Source organism: Pan paniscus, chromosome 11, assembly GCF_029289425.2.
Source record: "Pan paniscus chromosome 11, NHGRI_mPanPan1-v2.0_pri, whole genome shotgun sequence".
NCBI classification, from domain to species: Eukaryota; Metazoa; Chordata; class Mammalia; order Primates; family Hominidae; genus Pan; species Pan paniscus.
The window spans coordinates 71,504,806-71,526,411 of NC_073260.2; the positions used below are offsets into that span (position 1 = coordinate 71,504,806).

The 21,606-nt window shown below is 41.3% G+C and overlaps 1 long non-coding RNA gene across 2 annotated transcripts in view; it reads left to right on the forward strand.

Moving 5' to 3' along the window:
- LOC130540490 (uncharacterized) overlaps positions 1–21,606 on the forward strand; it is a 37,771-nt gene that overhangs the window by 8,985 nt on the left and 7,180 nt on the right. The window contains exons 2-4 of one of the 2 annotated variants that reach the window (XR_008954460.1): positions 568–672; positions 14,263–14,320; positions 20,985–21,090. This is a non-coding gene — a long non-coding RNA (uncharacterized LOC130540490). Of the gene's footprint in view, positions 1–567; positions 1,050–14,262; positions 14,321–20,984; positions 21,091–21,606 lie in introns of those variants that run through there. The other variant, XR_010109183.1, reaches the window with a different exon arrangement.

Genomic DNA, 21,606 nt, shown 5'->3' on the forward strand with positions numbered 1-21,606 from the left:
ACATTCCAGCCTGGGCGACAGAGCGAGACTCCGTTTAAAAAACAAAACAAAACAAAACTGTTTATAATATTAATAATAAATAGTTCCTGAATGTTAACTTGGAGTCAAAGAGCTGCTAACAACTAGGCCCACATTCTCATTGAATTCTCACTACCACCTTATGCAGCAGGTACTGTTTTAATCCTGAGAGAAAACTGGGGCTCAAAGAGGTTAAGTAACTTGCTCACTGTCACATAACAAGTAGATGGTGCACTGGACACTTCAGTGCCTACTCACTCCTTTACAAGGGTTCTGAGCCATGGTTTTTGTGTGGTAAAGATGAGAGGCAGACAGCTGTTTATAGAATTGGAAAATACTTCCATCTTTCCTTGATACATGCACCCATCCCCCTTTCATCCACATTGCAGTTTTTGCAAAGTAAGTCAGTTAGGAGGGAAACATCCATTTAATTGAGGGGAAGGAGAGTATTAGCCTCATCCTTTTTTCTAAGTGGTGGGGGAAAAACCTCCACTGAGAGAGAGAAGAACAAGAAGAAAAAATTTAACCAGCAATTTTGTTCACTTGAAGGCAGAAACAACCACGGTTACCCTAGAAGTAAATCCAGAGCTGCGGGACGTTGGAGGACAAAACCAACCTTCCAGGGAAGCCGAGGAGAAGTCATGCCTTCAAAAGGTGTCTGCCTTTTTTTTTTCACCCTCTCTCCTCTAACCTGTTTGTAACTGGGAAATGAAATAGTTTTGGTTTGCAAGCTGTCGCCAGGGAGTGGAGCAAGACTTTGTAATAAACAAGAGCAACTGCCAGAGCCCCCAGCGAGCCTCTCCAAGACCAGACTGCCAAGAAAACCTGGCAGTGTGACAGCAAGGTTCATTCAGCGTGGCCGGTGGTCACTGAGGAGCGACCATGAGGCGGATGGCCAGAGGGGGTACCCCCCAGTCTCACCTTGGGGAAGAGTACAGCCTCCTATTAGTGAGCTGTGTGGGCTATTAAAATTCCCCCAGGCTGAGTGTTTCAGGAAGCACCATAAATAAATAAAATTGTGTGTGTGTGTGTGTGTGTGTGTGCGCGCAATTCTCTAGAGAAAAGATCTAGAGCTTTCACCAAATTCCCAAGAGCCCACGACCCTTACAGCAGAAGCCAAACTCAGAATTAGCACACGCTTAGGTCTTCTGCAAAAGAACACCAAGCTCACCACTTTTATTTCTGGAAACTGAGCCTAGGCGGTCAGCCCACTCTCCTCTTACAAAACCCCTAGGCACTTAAGAGACCACAGGGGAAAAAAAAGAACTCAACCCCTTTTCTAATCTAAACCTAATCCTTCTTAAACCTTGCCTGACCCGGGTTACCAGGAATCCTGCCAGTGCCAAATGATACGATGTTTATTCAGCTCATGTCTTAGCCCGCTGCTCCTGAGCCACAGAAATCAAAGGGGAACGTTCAGCCACCACCTGCTGATCAACGTGTAAACAAAGGGGTAGTCAAGACTGAGGAGGACCAGCTTTTGAGGACAATCACTGCGTGTTGCTCCAGCTCAAATAAAGGCACGGCTCCTAAGGAATAGGCTTGAGACATGCACAAGTGCTGTGCCAAGTAGTTCAGGAGCCTGGTACAGCTGTTCCCAATATGCCTTTACCTCCTGTTGCCTCTTCTAACCACAATAGGGTGTGGATGACACAGTGCCCTTGCTCCCAGAAGAAACTGGGAAAGTTACAACTCATTAACCAGTTAGGTTAGTGTTGGAACAGTGCTTGCCACATTATTCTGAGAAGCCTCAGATCCGTGAGGGTGATGTGGAGCTCAGAACACATGGCCTGACCCCATGTCGGGTTTTACTGGAGCAGTTGTTTTGATCTTTCTTACATCTGGGGAATCTGCAAGAGATTTCAAGGGATGAGAGCCAGTTCCCTGGCTAAAATTTAGAATGGTTTAAAAAAAAAACAAAAAACTCCCTTGTACTATTGAGCTTGGTACATCTTTCCTTGAAAGGAGCTAAAGTGAAATAACTTATAGATCCTGACATGCAATGAGCTGGGTTTATTTCCAATTTTCTTTGCTTCTTGTCTCTGAACATATGCCTCCTTATAATTCTTCCTATATGTGTTTGACAGCATTGTTCTCTGAGTAATAGTAACCATGAGAAGAATATCTAACATTTATTCCATGCCTATTGTGTGCCATGCCACATGCTGGGCACTTTATGTGCCCTTATCCTACCGGACCCCGCTGCAGCCCTGTGAGTGGATGGTCCCTCTCTTCAGCTCTCAGGTGACACAAAAACAAGAACAACAACAACATCCGCAACAGCAACTTCTTCAGTTCATTTAGTTGGTAAATTCTGGACTCAGAACTGCAAGCTAGGCAGTAACTCAGAGGTTGAGTTGACTTGATGTATAATGTCACCTTTAATGTCTACTGAACAAGAGATGTGTGTGTATAAATGAGACGTAAATTATTTTTTCATCTTGAAAAGGAATGTGCTCAATAGAGAAAATCTGAAGTTAAAAAATAAAAAAACAGGAAGAAAAAATAACCCATGATTTCCCAATTCCAAGACCACCAACTGTTAATGTGTTAATGTTTGGGCATATTTCCTCCCAGTCTATTTTTATGCATAATTTTTAGCCCTGCATATTTAAAACAGCTGTGATTGTGCATATTTTATTTTGCTTTTGTCACTTTGTATGACAATATAATGTATGATGATGTTTTTCATAATATTTCAAATTCTCTATAATTTTTACTGGCTAAATATTAGTCTTTTAAGTGGAGTAATTCAGGTTGACAAATATTTCTTGAGCACCTAATATGTCCCAGACCCTGTGCTCCACCCTGGGAACACACAGATATATAAAATTCTGTTCTTTTCTTCAAGAACTAGCAGTCTAGTGTAGAGCAAAGAAGGTAACTAGATAACTATGTAGTTATAATAATAGCTACCACTGGCTGGGCATGGTGGCTTATACCTGTAATCCCTGCACTTTGGGAGGCTGAGGCAGGCAGATCAGCTGAAGTCAGGAGTTCGAGACCAGCCTGGCCAACATGGTAAAACCACGTCTCTACTAAAATACAAAAACTAGCCAGGTATTGTGGCGGGTGCCTGTAATCCCAGCTACTCGGGAGGCTGAGGCAGGAGAATCACTTGAACCCAGGAGGTGGAGGTTGCAGTGAGCTGAGATCGTGCTGCTGCCTTCCAGTCTGGGTGACAGAGCCAGACTCCATCAATAATAATAATAATAATAATAATAATAATAATAATAGCTACCACTACTGAACATATATGATGTTCCAGGCACCATTCACAGGTATGAACTCACTGAATCCTCAGAGCAACCTTATGAGTAGGGATGATCACTCTGTTCTTTTTAATAGCTGTTGAGACTGAGGCATGCCTTGCTAATAAGATGGCATTGCCCAGTGTGGCAGGTTGAGTAATGGCTCCCTGAAGATGTCCACCTTCTAATCCCCAGTACCTGCAAATATTACCTTGCATCGAAATTACCTGTAAAGTAAAATGGTAAAAATGGAATATAATCTTACATGGAAAAAAGGGATTTTGCAGGTATGATTAAGTTAAGGATTTTTTTTTTTTTAAGATGGAGTCTCACTCTGTTGCCCAAGCTGAAGTGCAGTGGCGCAATCTCAGCTCACTGCAAACTCCACCTCCCAGGTTCAAGAGATTCTCCTGCCTCAGCCCCTGAGTATCTGGGACTGCAGGCACGTGCCACCATGCCCGGCTAATTTTTATATTTTTAGTAGAGATGGGGTTTCACTATGTTGGCCAGACTGTTCTTGAAATCCTGACCTCAGGTGATCTACCTGGCCTCCCAAAGTCCTGGGATTACAGGTGTGAGTCACCATGTTCGACCTAAGTTAAGGATCTTGATACAGGAAGATTATCCTGGATGATCTGGGTGGGTCCACTGTTGAGGAGAGTCCTAATAAGAGGTAAATAGTAATGTCAGAGTCAGAGAAGGAATGTGATGATGAAAACAGAGAAAGAGAGAGAGAGAAAGGGCAGAAGAGAAGGAAAGAGAGGCTTGATGCCACACTGCTGACCTTGAAGGCTGAGGAAAGGACCATGAGCCAAGGAATGCAGGCAGCCTCCAGAAGCTGGAAATGAATTCTCCTCTGGAGCCTCCGGAAAGAACAGAGTCCTGTTAACGCCTTGATTTTACAACTTTTGACTTCTAAATTTATGTTGTTTTAAGCTATTAAGTTTGTGGTAATTTGTTATAACAGCAACAGGAAATAAATACACGAGGATTAAAACCCAGGCAGTTTGACCCTAGTGCCATCATTCTTAACTATGGTCATATATGAGGTTATTAGCTACGTCCAGGGTGCTATGTGAATCTAGAGAAATAACACTTAACAGAGAGATAGGGAAGGACAGATAGTGTCAGCAAGATGACAATCTAGCTCTCTTAAGTGGGGCAGGAGTTACGAAGGCAGTGAAGGAAGGAAGGATAAGGAATTGAATTAACATAGAAAGATATGCATGGTATCATAGGTGAAACTATTCTACTATTATGTATTTGTTTCCCCATTTCTGTTTTTAGAAATATATACATGAGTTTATTTATATTTATAATCGTATGTGCAGATAATATGCTCTTACAGTGCTCTTTGGGGAGTGGGTTTCTGGGTAAATGTAAGAGAAGGCTTTACTTTTTGCTTATAAATTTTCACATTATTTGAAAATTTCATCACACATGTATTATGTTGGGCTTACTTTTTTGTAAAATAAAGTATGTGTAATATATCATTTTTCAAAATTGGAGAAAATGATATGCATTGCTGGGATGCAAATTTTTATGTATAATATAAAGCTTTGTGCTTCTTTAGTATAATTTCCTTAGTATGAAAATTTCCTAGAGGTAGAAGTGCTGAACCAATGGATACAATATTTGGACAACATATTTAAAAAAAAAAGATATGGTAGACAATGGATAAGCCAAAATGAATGTATGAGGGGAAAGAAGATATTGAAGTTGGTAAAGAGAAGACATGATAGTTGCCTACTTGTATGTAAAGGCAGAAACATGGTATATTAGTTTGCTAGGACTGACATAACAAAGTACCACAAACTGGGTGCCTTATACAACAGAAATTTATTTTCTTACAATTCTAGAGGGTAGAAGTTCAAGATCAAGGTGTCACCAGAATCAATTTCTTCTGAGGCCTCTCTGCTGGGCTTGTAGATGGCCGCCTTCTCCCTGCGTCTTCACATGGTGTCTTTCTGTAGATGTCTGTGTCCTAATTTCCCCTTCACACAAGGATACCAGGCATATTGGATTAGGGCCCACCCCAACGATTTCATTTTAACTTAGTGACCTAATTAAAGACTCTGTCTCCAAATACAGTCACATTATGAAGTTTTCGGGTTAGGATTTTAACCTGTGAATTTTGGGGGAACACAATTCGCCTTATAACACCTGGAAAAGAAAGCTCCAGAATCAATACTAGTGATGAGAATTTATCTTCACTATGAGAAGTAAACTTTGTTATATATATGTATCTATATGTATATATATACAAACACATATATATACATATATACACACACACACACACACATATATATACATATATATATATTTTTTTTTGAGATGGAATCTTGCTCTTGTTGCCCAGGCTGGAGTGCAATGGCACAATCTCTGCTCACTGCAACCTCTGCCTCCCAGGTTCAAGCAATTCTCTTACCTCACCCTCCCAAGTAGCTGGGACTACAGGTGCCCACCACCACACCCGGCTAATTTTTTGTATTTTTAGTAGAGACAGGGTTTCACCACGTTGGCCAGGCTGGTCTCAAACTCCTGACCTCTGGTGATCTGCCTGCCTCAGCCTCCCAAATTGCTGGGATTTTGAGACTCTGTCTAAAAAAAAAAAAAAAAAAAAAAAAAAGGATGGACTGGACGTGGGAGGGAAGTCCCATAAGATGATCATAATGGAGCTGAAAAATTTCTATCGCCTAGTGACATTGTAGCCATTTTGACATCAAAGTGCAATGTACTACTCAAGTGTTTGTAGTGATGCTGTTGTAAACAAATCTACCACACTGCTAGTCATATAAAAATATAGCACAATTGGCCAGGTGCAGTGGCTCACGCCTGTAATCCCAGCACTTTGGGAGGCCGAGGCAGGTGGATCACAAGGTCAAGAGATCAAGACCATCCTGGCCAACATGGTGAAACCCCATCTCTATAAAAATACAAAAATTAGCTGGATGTGGTGGCAGGCGCCTGTAGTCCCAGCTACTTGGGAGGCTGAGGCAGGAGAATCGCTTGAACCTGGGAGGTGGAAGTTGTAGTGAGCCGAGATTGTGCCACTGTACTCCAGCCTGGCAACAGAGGGAGACTCTGTCTCTCTGTCTCTCTCTCTCTCTCTCTCTGTCTATATATATATATAGCACAATTATGTACAGTACATAATACTTGATAATGTAATAAACAACTTGCTGGTGTATGTATTTAATATACTATATATATATACATCTATGTTTTTTTTTTTTTTTTTTTGAGACGGAGTCTTGTTTTGTCACCAGGCTGGAGTGCAGTGGTGCTATCTCGGCTCACTGCAACCTCCGCCTCCTGGGTTCAAGCGATTCTCCTGCCTCAGCCTCCCAAATAGTTGGGATTACAGGCGCATGCCACCACGCCCAGCTAATTTTTATATTTTTAGTAGAGACGGGGTTTCACCATGTTGGCTAGGATGGTCTCCATCTCTTGACCTCATGATCCACCTGCCTCAGGCTCCCAAAGTGCTGGGATTACAGGCGTGAGCCACCGTGCCTGGTCCTATACCATACTTTTAATCATTATTTTATAGTGGACTCCTTGTACTTATTTTAAAAAGTTAACTGTAAACAGCCTCAGGCAGGTCCTTCAGAATGTACCCAGAAGAAGGCATTGTTATCATAGGACGTGACAGCTCCCTGTATGTTATTGCCATGAAGACCTTCCAGTGGGACAAGATGTGGAGGTGGAAAGCAGTGATATTGATGATCCTGACACTGTGCAGGCCTAGGCTAAGGTGTGTGTTTGTGTCTCAGTTTTTAACAAAAAATTTAAAAAGTAAAAAACTAGTAAAAATTCTAAAAATGAAAAAAAGCTTATAGAATAAAAATATAAGGAAATAAAATATTTTTGAGCAGCTGTACAATGTGTTTTAAGCTAAATTTATTATAAAAGTCAAAAATTTTTAAAAATTAAATAGTTTAAAAAAGTAAAAATGTTACAGTAAGCTAAAGTTAGTTTACCTTTGAAGAAGGAATAGGTTTGTAGCATAGGAGCAATAGGCCACACCATATAAGCTAGGTGTGTAGTAAGCTATACCATCTAGGTTTGTGTGAGTACATTCCCTGAGGCTAACACAAGGACAAAACCACCTAACAACACATTTGTCAGAAGGTATCCCCAGTGCTAAGTGACACATGACTATAGTTTGCCAGCCCTGATCTAAAGCTATAATTCAAGAAAACTTAAAATATTTACTAGTTTGAACATAAGTATGTAGTGAGCCCAGACTGATTAATTATGAGTTATACTCATTTCTTTGTTGATTTGTTTAATAAATGCTGTATTTCTGAGTGATAATCATATAGTCTGGTCCCTTTCCAATAACTTTATACCTATATTCTATTATGAAGATGTAAACTCTGAACTTTAGTTTAATAATAGCATATTTCTGGACCAGGAATTTAGGTTTTTAAAAAGTTTTTGCTACAAATACTTAGGTTAAATCTGTCACAGAAATGATGTATCACATGCTATAACTGCAAAATAAGGGACAGAGAGATGAAGGTTAAGATGATGCATCCCAGAGAGTTGGTCTTTCATTCTGCTATTCATTCAAACAATATTCACATGTCAACATGTGCAAGGCACTAGAATGCATTCCTTGGAGAATTCCAGGATGACATAGACATAAACATGATCTTCAAAGTCTCCAGTGCTTTCTTTGGATAAAATGAGAATAGAATTGCCCTGGCCTTGGGAATTAGTTTAGGGGAGAGCACATGACCAAGCTAGAACAAGTGGACTCTTGCCATGAAATTTTAGCATCAAGTGGAATACCTTCGCTGTAAGAGCACGCAACTATGTCATTGAGGAGACCGTTCATTCGTTCCTGCCCTGTGCTACATAGAGTTGCCCTTTTTCCAAGGATGTTTGGTTTGCAAAGGGGATTAAAAAGAAATCATGCTGGAAAAGTAAGTTGGAGTGAGCTGTGGGGAGCCTTCAAAACCAGAGGGAGGAGCATGAACTATATTCTATAGATAAAAAAGCTTCCTCTAATACCATAATTGATTTTAGTGGGTTAGCAATAAACCAGGTGAATACAACATCCATGTCCATGATGTGCTAAAGACCAGCCTGAGTTATGCTAGGTAGAAGGCTGATTACAGATTGGAAGTATTTGGCATTCCGTGCAGATTTTCCTGTTCTGCTGCTCTACAGCAGGGTTTCTCAACCTCAGCACTGTAAGAATTAAAGAAATAGGAAAGAAACATGAAGGGTGGCTCGACAGTCAACAAGGACAGGTTTATTTTAGAAAACAAACCTGAGAGGGGCTTCTGGCTGAGTTAGGTCAGAGCCCACTCTCTTACACACTAAGAGGTTTTAAGGATTCAGGGTGGAAGAGTTTATCAGAGGCTTGGACTGCTTCTATGTCTCTTTGTTGTGCTTATCTGGGAGGGAGAGTTGTGTGTCTGTTCCCATACATCTTTCTGCAGCTGCAGGCATACCCCCCAATTCTGCTTTTAGCTTCCCTAACTTAGTGCACCTGAAGGGAAAGGAATGTGCTTATTGGGGCCCACTGTTTTACTGGGGCCCATTGTATGGGGGTGAAGTTTGGCAGTTACCCAAGAGCCTTTCCCCCCACCTCTGTTTATCTGTGTTTTACTGTCTGCTCTTTCTGGCTGCTTGTAGTTAGAAGAGAAGTGATTTACTTGAAATGCATGACACTAGAAAGAGAGCTGGAACTTAAAGTGGTGGTGTTTGTCCAACATGACAGTGCTCCTGCTCTGTCAAGCACTGGTGACATTTGGGCTGGATAATTATTTGTTGTGGGAGACTGCTCTGTGTCTTGCAGGAGGTTGAGTCTCCACCCACTAGATACTACCAAGTAGTACCACCTCTCCTGCTACAATAGGAAAAAATGTCTCTAGACACTGGCATGTGTGCCCTGGAGAGTGGTATAGTTTCCTATTGCTGTGGTAAGAAATTATGACAAAGTTAGTGACTTAAACACAAATTTATTCTCTCACAGTTCCAGAGGTTGGAAGTCTGAAATGAGTCTTATGAGACTAAAATCAAAATATTAGCAGGGCTGGTTCCTTCTGGAGGCTCTGAAGGGAGAATCCATTCCCTTGTCTTCTTTCAACTTCTAGTAGCCACCTATATTCCTTGGCTTGTGTCCTCATTTACCTCTTCAAAGTGCATCTTTCCAAACTTGACTTCTGTCATCCTATCGCCCTCTCCTCCACTCTGACTCCTTCTACCTTCCTCTTAGAAGCACTGTCGTGATTCTCTTGGGCACACCTGCATAACCCAGGCTCATCTCCTTATCTCAAATCCTTAACTTAATCACATCTGCACGGTGTTTTTGCCATGTGAGGTAATGTTCACAGGTTCTGTGAGTTAGGATGTAGACATGTTTGGGGGCCCATTATTCAGTCTACCACTAGGGCAAAATTGCCCCATGTTGAGAACTACTGCCACAGAAGAATGGGGCCAGATAACCTAGATTTGAGTCCCAGCTGCACTTACCTACTAGCTGTGTGACATCAGTTTTCTGTTTTTTCTTTTTTTTTTTTTTGGTGGGTGGGGGAAACAGAGTCTTCCCCTGTCTCCCAGACTGCAGGGCAGTGGCGAGATCTTGGCTTACTGCAACCTCCGCCTCCCAGGTTAAAGCAAGGCTCCTGTCTCAGACTCCCGAGTAGCTGGGACCACAGGCGTGCGCCACCACACCTGGCTCATTTTTGTATTTTTAGTAGAGATGGGGTTTCACCATGTTGGCCAGGCTGGTCTCAAACTCCTGACCTCAGGTGATCCACCCGTCTCGGCCTCCCAAAGTGCTGGGATTACTGATGTGAGCCACCACACCTGGCCAACATCAGTTTCTCATCTGTAAAATGGAGCTAGTAGTAGTACTTACCCCATGGAATTTTTTTTTTGAGAAATAAATGAGATAAAGCACACAAAGTCAAGCAGTTATCAAAGTCCTTGTGATATGGTTCTTAATACTTGTTACCTATTGAAAATAAAAGTAAAGTTACATTTAGGATTTGTAAATATGTGGATTAACTTCATGGACAAATGTAGAAAATGACAGTGGTCTCTAAGGAAAAAGCCCCTGGCTAACTTGGAGTAAATAGCACAATCATAATTGTTTAATTATGAACATGCTCTAATTCTCATGCCATTCTTACAAGGTATGTGAGGTCACACAAGAGTTTCTCCAATAAGTTTTTATATATTTATTGAAATGTACTAAAAGTTTCTATTTTATGCTTTTTACATGTAGTAACTCATTTAATGCTCACAACTACTCTGAGACATAGATAATATTGTTATTCCCATTTTGCAGATGAAGGAACGAGGGCACAGAGAGATTCGAGTTGTCACCCAAGCTCACAAAGCACCAGTGACAGAGGTGAGATTTGAATCAGGCAGCCTCTGTCTAGAGTTCCCTTCCTAACCTCCATTCTATACTGCTTTCAAAGATCCAGCCCTTCCCTCAAATCACGTTTTCTTACTTAGACTAGGGTTTGATTCATGTTTACTCACTGGGAATAAAGTTAGTTAAACAGAATGAGAGAACAGGAAAGTCTTTCAAAATGATGCTTCTGTCTACTTACATTGTCTGTTACTTTAACAACTTAGGGATTCTTGGAGCAAGTAAAGAACCAAATATAAAGACTGCTTTGTGGGAGGTAGCTTGGATCCTTCATCAGTTTTTTTCCCCCATAACTCCTGAGTTCCACTGGAGACACAGATTCTCTGGGGGTAAGATTAGCGGATTCATATTTTAACAGACCCCTGGCAGTTCTTCTCTATGCTAAAGTTTGAGAACACTGCTTTCAGCATTTCTAATCTCATCTCAAATTCATCAGGGAGCTGTTTCCTCCTTCACGAAAAAATCTTTGACTTAATGATAGCTACCCAGGCCTATCTTATTAGCTAAAGGGGGCATAGAGACTTAACTCTCAGTGGTTGACAATTATTGTAAAGCAATTCTTGCCGTTATTTTTCTCCCCTAAGGGTAAACTTAGCAGCAAATGGCATACTAGTAACTTAACCAATTGAAAGGGTAACAACAAAACTAACAACCAAGTTTGCTGTTGATAGGTAGAATTGGCTGCCTATAAGGTGTGACATGAAAGTTGAAGGAAGGCTCACTTTTGGAAATATCTTTCCCACTGTTCTGCCAGGGGGAAGCAATTTTTTGGTTTGGGTTCTCCTAAATTCCAAATATGTTACCTAGGAGGAGTAATAAGTTATACATTAAACTGTTATGATTCAACCACAGCTTTAAAAAGATTGCAAAATTAGCTCTCAGGTTACTTAGCAAATAACCAATTAAGGTCTTGAGAGGATAATATTTGGGATGGGTAAATTTAGGTGGGTAGAAAAAGGCTGAGCAAACTCAAGAACGTAGGCTGTTACCAAAGGCCAAATGGCTATACTGGACCAGCATATCTTCTTCTGCTATTTCCTTTATGCCCCTGAGGGTTCTTCTGAAGCAGGAGTTGGCAAACTTTTTCTTTTCTTTTTCTTTGGAGACAGAGTCTCACTCTGTTACCCAGGCTGCAGTGCAGTGGCATGATCTCAGCTCACTGCAACCTCCACCTCTGGGACTCAAGCGATCCTCCCGCCTTAGCCACCCGAGTAGCTGGGACCACAGGTGCACACCACCACACCCAGCTAATTTTTTTGTATTCTTGGTAGAGACAAGGTTTCACTATGTTGCCTAGGCTGGTCTCAAACTTGTGAGCTCAAGCGATCCGCCTGCCTTGGCCTCGCAAAGTTCTGGGATTACAGGTGTGAGCCACCACACCTGGCCGCATACTTTTTCTATAAAGAACCAGATAGAGGCTGGGCATGGTGGCTCACGCCTGTAATCCCAACACTTTTGGAGGCTGAGTCGGGCAGATGACCTGAGGTCAGGAGTTCAAAACCAGCCTTGACCAATATGGTGAAACCCTGTCTCTACTAAAAATACAAAAATTGGCTGGGCATTGTAGCATCTGCCTGTAATCCCAGCTACTAGGGAAACTGAGGCAGGAGAATCGCTTGAACCTGGGAGGCAGAGGTTGCAGTGAGCTGAGACTGCACCATTGCACTTCAGACTGGGCAACAAGAGGGAAACTCCATCTGAAAAAAAAAAAAAAAAAAAAAAACCAGACAGAAAATATTTTAGGCTCTTCAGTCATGTGGTCTCTGTTGCAACTGCTCAACTCTGCCATTGTAGTGTGAAAGCAGCCATGGACAATATGTAAACAAAACAGTGTGGCTGTGCTTAGTTATGAATCCTAATATTTGAATTTAATATAATTTTCAAGTTATAAATTTTTAATTATCTTGTTTTTTCTCAACCATTTAAAAATATGAAAATTATTCTTAGTTCAGGGCACATATAAAAACAGATGGTAGGCTGGATGGGCCAGTTTATTGATCCCTGTTCCAAAGCAAAATCAATTTGCTGTTTTCAATACATACTCCATGCTATCCTACTTCTTTACATTTGCTCTCATTATTCCTTCCACTTACGTAGAAGGAGCCCTACACACCCCAACCTACATGCCCATATGTACCCATCACCTAGTTCAATTATTAGCTTATTTTCAAAGTAAACTCTCATCCTCTAAGTGCCTTCATCTATACTTCTCTGATGGCCTTGATCATGGCAGATTTGTATTACCCTCTGTGATTTTTTTTAAATTTTATTTGTTTATGTATTTATTTATTTTTGAGATGGAGTCTTGCTCTGTTGCCCAGGCTGGAGTACAGTGGCATGATCTCTGCTTACTGTAACCTCCGCCTCACGAGTTCAAGTGATTCTCCTGCCTCAGCCTCCTGAGTAGCTGGGACTACAGGCACACACCACCGCGCCCAGCTAATTTTTATATTTTTAGTAGAGATGGAGTTTCACTACGTTGTCCAGGCTGGTCTCGAACTCCTGAACTCATGATCCTCCCGCCTTGGCCTCCCAAAGTGCTAGGATTACAGGCATGAGCCACCCTGCCCAGCCAGGATGTTTTATTTTTATATCCTCTATGGCACCGAGCCTAACAGAGTTAGCAAAGTGTCCTAAGTCAAGGAAGAACCATCAGCATTTAGGAAACAGCATAAAGATTGTACCCGGCCAAAAGTGGAATGAAAGTAGTTAAAAGAGAAGTGAAAAGGTTGCTGAATACCTATAGTGGTTTGAATGACAGCCTCCCAAAAGATAGGTCCTTGTTCTAAAACCTGAACCTGGACAGGCGTAGTGGCTCACACCTGTAATCCCAGCACTTTCAGAGGCCAAGGCAGGTGGATCACGAAGTCAGGAGTTCGAGACCAGCCTGGCCAACGTAGTGAAACCCCGTCTCTGCTAAAAATACAAAAATTAGCTGGGCATGGTGGCATGCACCTGTAGTCCCAGCTACTCGGGAGGCTGAGGCAGGAGAATCACTTGAACCTGGGAGGTGGAGATTGTGGTGAGCCGAGATCATGCCACTGCACTCCAGCCTGGGCAACAGAGTCAGACTCCACTCAGATAATAGACAGATAAATAAATAAATAAATAAATAAATAAAACCTGGACCTTGTGAATGTGACCTTATTTGGAAAAAGGGTCTTTGCAGATGTAAGTAAGTTAAGGATCTTAAGATGAGATCATCCTAGACTACACCCAATGATAAGTGTCCTTAAAGAGACAGAAGAGAAGACACACAGAGAACGCCATGTGAAAATGGAGGCAGAGATTGGAGGGATATAGGCACCTGGAATGCAGAGGGAGTGAATTCCTGCCAACACATATATTTCAGACTTCTGGGCCCCAGATTGTGAAGAATAAATTTCTACTGTTTTAAGCCACTCAGTTTGTGGACATTTGTTACAGAAGCCATAGGAAGCTAATACAACCCTCACCACCTGCTTTCCCAAGTTGTGTTAACAAATATCTATTTATTTAGCACTTGTTATATTCAGCTTTAAATAGATAATTACATTAAACTTTCACAGCAATCTTATAAAATAGGCATTATTATTATTCCTTATACAGATGAAGAAACTCACATCTGGAGAAGTTGAAGTAATTTGCACAAAGATTCACTTGGCTAGTAAGTCACGAAACCAGAATTAAACCCAAGCAATCTGATTCCAGTTCTCTTCTCTTTTTTAAAAAAATTATATATATATATATATATATTTTTTTTTTTATTATACTTTAAGTTCCAGGGTACACGTGCACAACGTGCAGGTTTGTTACATATGTATACGTGTGCCATGTTGGTGTGCTGCACCCATCAACTCGTCATTTACATTAGGTATTCCTCCTAATGCCATCCGTCCCCCCTCTCCCCACCCCATGACAGGCCCCAGTGTGTGATGTTCCCCTTCCTGTGTCCAAGTGTTCTCATTGTTCAATTCCCACCTATGAATGAGAACATGTGGTGTTTGGTTTTCTGTCCTTGAGATAGTTTGCTCAGAATGATGGTTTCCAGCTTCATCCATGTCCCTACAAAGGACATGAACTCATCCTTTTTTATGGCTGCATAGTATTCCATGGTGTATATGTGCCACATTTGCTTAATCCAGTCTATCATTGATGGCCAGTCCTCTTCTCTTAATCACTGTTACCTGTTAGGTTCTTAATTATTCTCCTTACATTTCACATACCTTAACAGAGAGGAAGAAATGTTGGTTAATGACTTCCTTCTTTGGGGAATGATATTTCCTAAACTGGATTTCTGCTCTCCCAGCTACTCATTCTTGGTGAACAAGCATAGAATAGTCTACTGCTCAGGTCAGGACAACAGAATCTCTCTCTGGGTCTCCTGCCCTTCATCCTTCTCTGATTCCTAAGGTGGGGGAGATTGGAAGCTTTATGTTAGCCTTTAAAGAGTATGGCCTTCATGAAAGTCTGTTTCCCTGAGCAGCTCTATTTGAATGCATTTAATAACTGTAGCTTCTAGTTTCCAATAAGGAAAATAAATAAGAGGAAACACAACTGCAGGCAGCACTGGGATGATGTCAACAATGGAAATATCAGCATGGTTCCTGGAAAAGTCATGGAGAGCAAAGTGCTCAAGAGCCATTGAAATCCTTTCATAGGAATAGGTTCTGAGGACCAAATGTTGTTAGAGTCTTCAGGGAAGCAAGATAGCACAGTGGTTAAGAGCATGAGTGCACTTGGGTCTAGGTTTGAATATCCTGGCATTATCACTTACTAGCTCTGTGACTGAGCAAATAACCTTGAGTCTCAGTTTTCTCATCTTCAAAGTGGGGAATAAAAATATTATCTACTTCATAGGTAATATTTATGTAGAACACTTGCACACGTAAGCCCTCAATATTATCAAAGTGTTAGCTGTTAAATTGTGTATGAAAGTCTCGAATGAAGGTTTTCACTCACTGCCTTTTCTCTCATCACCACCCTTACTCCTTTCCCTTTTACTAAATATAATTTTGCCACTTCGGCTGGGCGCGGTGGCTCAACGCCTGTAATCTCAGCACTTTGGGAGGCCGAGGCAGGCAGATCACTTGAGGTCAGGAGTTTTAAGACCTTCTGAAACCTCATCTCTACTAAAAATACAAAAAATTAGCTGGGCGTGGTGGCGCATGCTCGTAATCCCAGCTACTAGGGGGGCTGAGGCAGGAGAATCACTTGAATTCTAGAGGTGGATGTTGCAGTGAGCTGAGATCACACCATTGCACTCCAGCCTGGGTGACAAGAGTGAAACTCCATCTCAGGAAAAAAAAAAGAAAAAAAAATTTGTCACTTCATTAACTTTTGAGTACCTCTATGGAGACCAAAAGTAAGTCGGCAAGAATAAAAAGAAGAATGCACAAAGCTTACACAAACTTTCCTTGAAAAATAATTACAAAAATAAAAAATGTTTTCAGAAAAAAGAAATTTTACATTACCAAAATCAAGATTATTTTATTCTATTCTAACCCAACAGATACAGGTTATTTCATAACCCCATTATGCGGAAATTTAGGTAGGGCCATTTTCATCGCTTAATTCCTCTCATCCCCCACTCCTGCTGCCTCCTAGAAGCATTCATTATCTCAAGATAATTTCACTGATTATTGAGGCATTATTTTTCTGTCGCTTCTACTGTGACCTCTTCATTTCTGAAATCACTCCTTTGCTTCAAAGATGACACACTGGTAAGGATACTAATTTTCCCCTACTCTTGTATTAACCAGGTCCCATAGCCCCAGCATCTGAAATTTGAAAAACCAGAATGTATAATATCATTAGTAGAAAATAGCATATGTAGCAGTCATTGCAACAGCCATTTTGCTGATAACACTTCATGCTTCTTATCACTGTTTTCTATCACCATTACTTTCAAAGCATTTTCTGTCTGCTTGATACGGATTACATACATATGGATTTTTGTATAGTAATGCTTATGGAATATAGTATTATATACTCTTCATATTTGGTATTATTTGTTGATGGATTGAGACCCAGGGAGCATTAAATAACTGCCGAAGCTAGTGGAGTGAATTCATCGTGAAGCCTTGAATCCAGAATCTAGATTTTGACTCTGCACTCTTGAGCTTATGGTAGAACTATATGCCTTAGCCCTTGCAAGCAACAAAGAGTATCACTGGGCTTTAACATAGTTACTATAGTACCTCCTTTTCCTTAGTCTGCTTAATTCTGTCCCATCCTGAAGAACTTTATCTTGGTCTGTCCTGTCACTCTGTCTTCCCTGAAAAGTTTCCCTTCATACCTTCATTCTTTCCCTTACCCTACTGGCATCTGATTCCATCTTCAGCCACCCTACTAACTATTGTTATCGTCAAAGTCAGCGATGAACTCCTTGCCTGATCTCCATGAGGCCCCTTCTCAGTCCTTAATTGATTCCATATTATATCTGAGATGATAGAGAATGGACACCTTCTCAAAATTCTTTTCTCCTGCTATTTAGCCTTGCTCACCTGTTCTGATCTTTGCCCTGTGACTCTTCTTCTGAAAACTCCTTTTTGTTAGTAAAGATTTATTGAGCATTACTGTGGAACAGACATCATGTTAAACACTTCACCTGAGTAATTTAAGGGTCAGCCTTTCTATCGTGCAAGAATCATCTTTCCCTAATTATTTTTTGGGAGCTGGGTGTGTGTCACATTCCACTCCCATGTTTATCTGCACTGCTGCTTGCTTCATCTCTGTCACCAGCCCCTAAAGATTGTGAAATCTGAACACAGATAGTTACCACTTTGATGGGTCCTAAAATGTGTAAATCAGAGATTTGGAGATTTTTTCGACTTTGGGAGGAAAAATGTGGGACATGGTAGTCCGGTCTTTACAGGGGCACACAAGAGATAGCTTCCCTCATAACAAAATTAATTCATGATACCATAGATCCCAAACAGTTTTTCTGAAAACTCAGTTATAGGATCTGAGCGATGTACGGATGAGTGTTAAAGGTTTTTACATGTGAAGGTGTTGTCCTTCATTGTGGCTCTTGCATTTTGCTAGAGGCCAAAAACAAAAAAAAAACAAAAAACAAAAAATCCTTTTCCAAGGAAAAATTCCCTTCTTTAAAGGGAACTACATATTGAAAACTTATGTGGGAGGTTTGGGTGTCCCCAGTCTTGGGTCACTACGCAGAAAAAGAGAGCATGCTAGAAAGCCTTCAGGCATTCTACAGGAGAAAATCCCATGTTTAGGTTTTAAAGCCCCTCTATTTTCCCCCTGATCCTTTCCTGTTATTCTTTGCTACCCCAATTGTCTGTCCTCTTAAACAATGATTCCAATATTCCCCAGACCTGGGATATGGGTCTGGTTTTTTTGAAACAGAAAAAGCAATTACTCCATCAAAGAAATGGTGTGTGATGTGAGAGAACCAGATTACAACATCAGTCTTCTCTCAATTCTCCACCCCCTCATTCCTTACAAAGGGATTATTCTTGCTCCTTAATATCTCTGGAGTCAGCATTTGGGTGTAGGAGAGCAGCTCGGGAGAGACTGCTAACATGAGCAGAAATGGCTTGTCTCTGTTCAGGATTCTAATGCAATCCAGGTCTCCCTGCGTTGCTATGCTGTATACATTCTCCATCCTTACCATTATGCAAAGCCATATAAAGACCCATCCGCCTCGATGTGCTGTGCCCCCAAATACAAACATGAGGACTTTGACCTTCATGTGTTGTGACAGCACAGACATCACGCCCAGCTTAAGTTTTTTCTTTATTTAACATTTCCTTCACTCTGAGTGAACGTTCTGTCTCCTTACATACTTGGAACCATCTAGATTCTCCTTTCACTTAAATGATCAAAAATGCTCAGGATTTTGCCTTAAAGAAAACTTGTCATTTGGCTTCTTTGTCATCTATTGATTAAGATTGGAAGCTATTTGGTCTTAGTGACAGTCTCTCGGCTTTGCTACAACACCTAATACAAGAATTCTCCACTCATTAAATCATAACCCCCTTTGGCTGAACTTGTTCAAGGAATAAAACAAATGCTTCATCACATAGAATTGTGATTTCTTAGCCAGTATAAGATTTAATGGGCATTTTTTAGTCACGGTTATAGTTACTGTTTACCAACCTTAAAAATTAATTTCAGTATTGTATTTCATTTAGTCATCTGTCCCCTTTAAAAATGGCAACAAATAATACTGGAAGACAGCTTTTCTTGGGTTTGTTTATTGGATTATCTTTAATAGCCGTGTTTTTGTATTTATCGCCAGGGCTCAAGCACAGTCAAATCATCATTAATTAAAATGTGCAAGGCACCTACAACAGCATAAATAAATCAGAATGGAGAGGCCAGCCTCGTCTGAGTGTCTTGCGATGTAGGTTAGCCTAGAGGAAAGGCATGCTCTCTGAAAATCAGAAAAGGGCTTTTTCCACCCAGTTAAAAGCAAGGAAATATGAAGCCACTGATTGTCCAAGAGAAAGGTCTTTTCAGGCCCCTCCAAGGGTTAACTTTATGACAAAATGAAAGATTATCCTCTGCCATCTGTCGCTGAAACCCTGTCTCCATTTTATATTCAAGCCTTGGAGCAAAGAGAAACTAAAGGAAATGGAGAGACTTAAATGTAACTAGGAGCTGTTTCATAAGTTGATTTCTCATTTGTCTTCATCAGAAAGATTTCAAGATTGGGCCATTTGATAGACTCTCACTGACATCTGAGGGGAAGATGAGCAGTCAACTGTTGGAGATACTTGGAAGAGGAATGCATTCTGCTGTGGGGATTGATGGGAAAATAAGGAGGAGACAGAACTCTAGGTCCTAACATGGAGACTGATTAAACTAAAAGCCCAAGAAGCCGGTGCTTCTTGGAACAATGGCTTCTGTGGCCCTGTGGAGGCAGCATCCTGCATCCATCCAGGGAAAGACAGGTGGCGCTCTACAGGGAAAGGTGAAGTGGCCAAGGTGGTGTTCTTGAGAAAGGCAATTGTGAGAGTCTTCTCACATTGTAGGGGTTCAGTTCTGAGGAGAAAGAACATTTGTCAATGAAACAAAGTGAGGAAATCACAGCCTTTATGATGAAACGACCTTCTCAAAGCTTGATTCCTCCGGCTCCATCATAATCATTTACCAGAAGTTCATCTGGCGGGTGTGTTGCGCCTCAGTGAATCTCAATGGTCTCCCACAGAATTTCACTTGAGAAATGGGATCTGAGGGCCTGGTGTGGTGGCTCATGCACGCTTGTAATCCCAGCACTTTGGGGGGCCGAGGTGGGCGAATCACCTGAGGTCAGGAGTTCGAGACCAGCCTGACCAACATGGTGAATCCCTGTCTCTACTAAAAACACAAAAATTAGCCAGGCATTGTGGCTCACGCCTGTAATCCCGTCTACTTGGGAGGCTGAGGCAAGAGAATCACCTGAACCTGGGAAGCAGAGGTTGCAGTGAGCCAGTATCGTGCCATTGCACTCCAGCCTGGGTGACGGAGTGAGATTCTGTCTCAAAAAAAGAAAGAAAAGAAAAGAGAAAAGAAAAGAAAGAAATGGGGTCTGCAAAGAGTTTTGTTTTTTCAATTCATCGATGCCTTATGAGGTAGATGGGCTGTTAGTTCCACTCTAGTGCAAGAACCACTCCCTCTTTCCTCTCTGCCTCAGAGTTTACCTATTTATTCCAGAAACAAAGGCACAGACGTCATTGTCACGTTGTGCACTTGAATTTCAACTCCGAACTGACCACAGTTAAGCTTGAAGCAAATTGAAAGACTCTGGGTAGATAGTATGGGAAAGTCTAAACAAAACATTTGTGGCCGGGAAGAATGCCTCATGGTGACATGTAAGGAGGCCAGCCAATGCCCAGACAAGACAAGGAGAGCCTCAGGAAAGACAGGTTAGTGGCCACACCCTCTGAGTTCTCATCCTGTCCTATTGAAGAGGAAATGAGTCTCTGAATAAGAGTCTTTCTCCTCATCTAGAATCCTAAAATGTTAAAGCTGGAAAGAACCTGAATATACTGTCTAAAGCCAAGCCTTCATTTTACAGGTGAAGAAAACTGAGGGTCTTAGAGGTCAAGGCACTAGTCTGTGGTCACACAGCTGCTTCACGGCAGACCCAGAAGTAGCCTGCGGTTTTCCTGAGGCTCAGTTCACATCTCTCTGCTCTGAGGAGCCATTTATTTTATTTTAATTCTTTTAAAAAATGTATTTTATTTTTAATGGATAATTAATAATTGCATATATTTATGAGGTACAATGTGATATTTTCATATATATGTATTCATTATGGAATAATTAAATCAAGCTAATTAAGGAAGAATAATTTATTTTTCTTTCTTTCTTTTTTTTTTGAGACGGAGTTTTGCTCTGTCACCCAGGCTGGAGTGCAATGGCCCGATCTTGCCTCATTGCAACCTCCACCTCCCGAGTTCAAGAGATTCTCCTGCCTCAGCCTCCCAGGTAGCTGCTCCAGGCGCCCACCACCATGCCTGGCTAACTTTTGTATTTTTGTAGAGACGGGGTTTCTCCATGTTGGCCGAGACGGTCTCGAACTCCTGACCTCAGGTGATCCGCCTGCCTCAGCCTCCCAAAGTGCTGCGATTACAGGCGTGAGCCACCGTGCCCAGTGAACAATTTATTTCCTAATCATCATGAAGAGAAGAAAAATAATTATTTATTCTCTGTTCATGTAAGTATGTCCAAGTAATTTATTAAGGAGTAAGAAAAGAGGACTAAAACCCTTAACTAAAAATGAAGTAAAAAGTTTAGATTTCTGGCCTTGCACATGTAGTTCCAGCTACTAGGGAGGCTGAGGTGGGAGGAGAATCACTTGAGCAGAGGAGTTCAAGGCCATTGTGTGCTGTGATCGCACCACTGCACTCCATCCTGGGCAACAGAGCAAGATGCTGTTTCTAAAAATAAATAAATAAATAGAAATTTAGATTTCTAAGAAAAATTATCTTGATTGTTGACTGC